This window comes from Corvus brachyrhynchos, unplaced genomic scaffold (genome assembly GCF_000691975.1).
Source record: "Corvus brachyrhynchos isolate BGI_N302 unplaced genomic scaffold, ASM69197v1 scaffold22, whole genome shotgun sequence".
NCBI lineage: Eukaryota > Metazoa > Chordata > Aves > Passeriformes > Corvidae > Corvus > Corvus brachyrhynchos.
Window position 1 is genome coordinate 2,939,877 of NW_008238355.1, and position 4,066 is coordinate 2,943,942.

Genomic DNA, 4,066 nt, shown 5'->3' on the forward strand with positions numbered 1-4,066 from the left:
GGTGCCCACGGGGTTTTCACCAGCCTCTCCCCACTCGGGAAAGCGGTGCCAAAAGAGTGTAACCTTCCCAGAGCTGCCAAAGCCCAAAACTTCCGAGGGGAGTTGCCTCAAGAGGATGGAAAGGTCTAGGCATGGAGTTATGTATGGTGATTTCAGAGGTGGTGTAAGTGCCTTTTATTGCTTGGACCAGGAGCCAGCAGAGCTGTGTGCTACAAAAAGCACACCTCAATTGTGTGTGAATGCCAGCATCTGAATAAGCTGACAAGATACTTTTCAATTGTGGTGTCCTCTGCCAAACGTTAATATCTAGTAAAAATACTTTCAGGTGTAATGGCACTTCGAAAAACAGAGCTTGCTATTACACACTATGAAAAATTGCTCTTTTGAGAACATGACTCCCAAGCTTTACAACAGGTAACATCCCCTTCAAATTCACCCAGGTCTAAGGGTCCACAGGCTTTAAATCTTGTGTTCAAAGCCTTTGAAAGCTTCAGGAAAAACAGGAAAAACAAAAAGTGTTTTAGAAAAAGAAGTCATCACCCGACCTTGCCTGGAACAAAGGTGTGGAAATACATTAACTTCACTGCCTATTTACAAAGAAAATAAGTCTCATGTACTGTGAGTCTCAGGATAAAAATGGAAATGCTCAGAGCCCTTACAGAAGAAAGTGAGGATTTGAAGATGGAACAGGCAAGCCAAAGTACCAAGTGCCAGAGAGGGAACCTCTGAAGACATTTGTGTCTTTTAAGTGCCCTGGTGGGGCTATCACTTCCAGGAAAGAGATTATTTACCTAGTGGTTCTATTTTTATTCTTTTTAAACCAGGTTTCAATCAATCCTAAACTGACACTCACTGAAGTAATTAAACATTTCCCTTTTTTCCCCAAACTCACAAGAAAAAGAGGTAAAAATACTTCAAAATACTGTATGAACAGAAGACAGAACATTCTTCTTCATTGTGGGAATGTCCCTAGAGGACCAATGTCTCCACATTCCTGACTATTACTATGTACTTGTAAGCATCTTCCTGCTTTTGGTAAAAACACTTGCAAACAAAGTGTTTCTGTGCTGGACAAAGTCCAAGAAGGGATAGTGAAAGGAGAGGTGGTCCTTAGGAGTGGAAAACCAAGAATCTTGCAACTAGAGACTTCAGGCTGCCTCCCAGAAAGGTACACAGACGACTGCCACTCAATCCAGCATTGCTTTTGTTATCAAGTGTAAGTTCAGGATTGAGGGTGGGCTGTGAGAAGCCTTGTTTGCACCTACAGCTTCAGGCAAATAAGGAGAAAAGGGACAACACATCTAGGGTTCAGCTGACACCATCAGCAGAGGTCATGGTGCTAGAAATACCCTACTTCCCACCACCAAACTAGGTAGCTGTCGCTGCCATTGATGTAGTCACTCCTTTCAGGAAGCAGCCTCCTACATGTGATTTCTAAACAAAAACATTCTTACTTGAGGAGGTGAGTGGCAATCTACGAGAGTTTGACCTCCCAGGTGGGGAAAGTGCCAGCATCAGCACCTTCTACTCTCCATGGTGCTGGCTGTTGACAGGTAGGAAAACAGGCATGCTGAGAGCTGGGAGGAGGGTATCCAGGGGAGAAAAGACACAGGTCCAGCTCAAGAAAGAGGTGCCTGGGGAAAGGGGAGATAAATATGGCTGCCTGTGCCTGAAAGGATGCACCAGGGACATTTACCCCTACCCACTCCATGCCAGCCTGGGGCAATGATTTTGTTTGGCTTCTCAACACTCATCCTTGCAGAAATCCAATGCATGCGGCTTTTGAGCAGTGGCACTTAAAATCAGACAGCAGACTCTGCTTGGTGGAAATAATGGGCTGGAAGGCATTCCTTGCCTATACAGAACAAGCACTTGAACACTGCTGGCTTTATGGTTTTTTTACATCTGTTTTCTCTTTAGATGGCGAGCAGCCTAAGGGCCAGAGAAGAAAATCAGAGTCAACCCAAGGTACCAGTAACATCATGGAGTGGAGAATTTGTACTAAATATAGATCTGGTCCAGGACAGAGAAAATTCCTCTGTCCTCGGATGCAAATAAGGGGAAAGAAACTCCTACCACTACCATCCTCCTACTGAATTATCTTGCTGGCTTCCCTTCAGACAGATGCAAAAGAATTATTTCAATGATAGACTATGTTATGAAAACACAGAAAATATATCTCAGAACCTTCTTACTCAGTTGATAAAAGCCCATACAAAAGCTGCTTCCTATAAAGCACTAATTATTAAAACACAGATTCTAAGGTCAAATTAAAAGACTTCAGCTGAAATGTCTTCCTTCTTGTGCTAGAGGAACCACACTGTAGGAAACCAAACAAACAACTGGACAGACTACATGTGTCTTCTAAAATATATTTCACTTACAACAGGCACTATTTTTAGTTCCAGCTAGGTCTCATCTGTGACACTCTGATGTTCAGATTGAAAACATACTTTCAAGTATGCCTAATCACACAGGTCTTTGCACCACAAATTGCCTGAGCCAATTCACAGCAAAGGCGGTGGAGAAATTGACAATCATCTAAATAAACAATAGCAAACTTTTGCAAAAGTGTCATCAAATGTTAATTTCAATTCTTTTGAACTGTCCTGCTTCAGCCAACACTGCAATGGCAGTGGGCAGAGGAAGCAGTCGTTAAAACAGTTAAGCCAGAATTTCCGTCTTAGAAGGCTGATCTCACCCAGTGCTGAGCACCTCCTGAATTAATTTCTCCTCTTGCTGATACTCAGCTGGTTTCAATAGACAAAATACTCTCTTGCTGGTTACCGTTCTGGGAACACCAACTGCTCTCAGATCTGTTTTGAATACTAATACAAAAACTCAATTCTGATGTCATATGCCACCTGTGATGTTAGCAAGATAGATCAATGTTAGGCTGTAAAGAATGCTTTAGAGAAAACAGAGAAAGGAGAAAAGGAGTAAATCTAATGGCCTGCCTCATAGTCTAGCTCATGCCATATTTGAACCCACAGTATTGCATTGCCATCAGTACATTACTCTGCTAATACGCACACTAGAGGATGCTCTGAGCAAAATAAAAGGAGATCTCATCCAAGATAAAAGGACTTCAAAAGCCATGGATAGCTGGGCTAAGCAAAATACAACATCCAATCAATCAGTGAAGAATAGGGTAGGAGATAATAGCAACTCCACACTCAGAGAGCAAGTGCTCATGATACAAGCAAGTGTGGCTTGGAATATAGACAAGGCATCTGAATGCTACTGAGTCCAAATCAAGAAGTCTCTTCAGTCAAAGCGGGAGTCCTGTTGCCTGTGACACCTGTGCCAAGATGAAACAGAACTCCTAATGAACATTACTGAAGGGACAGTTGGACAAAAGCTCCTCTGAGTGGGTGTATGTCTTCTCTTGCATGTCATTTGCATGTTGAACTTACCCTGCTGTGACATTTCCGCCTGTGGTCGGTGTGGATCTGGACATTTAATGAAGTTCTTATCTCTGACTTTGGATGCCAGCTGAAAATTTAGTAAGACATCAGTTGGCTGTGTTTCCTGGTACTTGCCTAATATGCCTCTTGCTTTGTGCATCTGTGCTATTTGCAAGTACTCAGTTCCACTCACTCTCCCCTCTGTGTATGTGGGAAAGAAAATTAGACTTTGAGCATTAATTTCTAACATACCCACTTTTTCCCAGCTGCATTTATCTATTCCCCCAAGGCATATCCTGCAGCGCAGCATGCGAGACTGATCTGCTCTTCAGCAGTTCTTGTTAGCTCTACAGATGTTCTCTTGGACCCAAAGTCAAGACAGCATTCAGGCCACACAGATCAGTAAGTTTACGACAATTCCACTGGAGAATGAGAAGCAGACCTGGGAAACTTAAGGTAAAATTTCACTAGCTAATACTTTATTAGGCTTTCCATGGTTCTAACCCATTTTGTATGACATGTAATTTACCCACAGAGAAGCTACCTTATTTGCTTCAGGGCTCACTATTTAGGTACCTGTCTTGAAGTGACCAGAGTTTAGAGGAGGCTTCAAAGTGGTCTGTGAAACATATACATAGAAACCAAACCGGTTTCCTGCT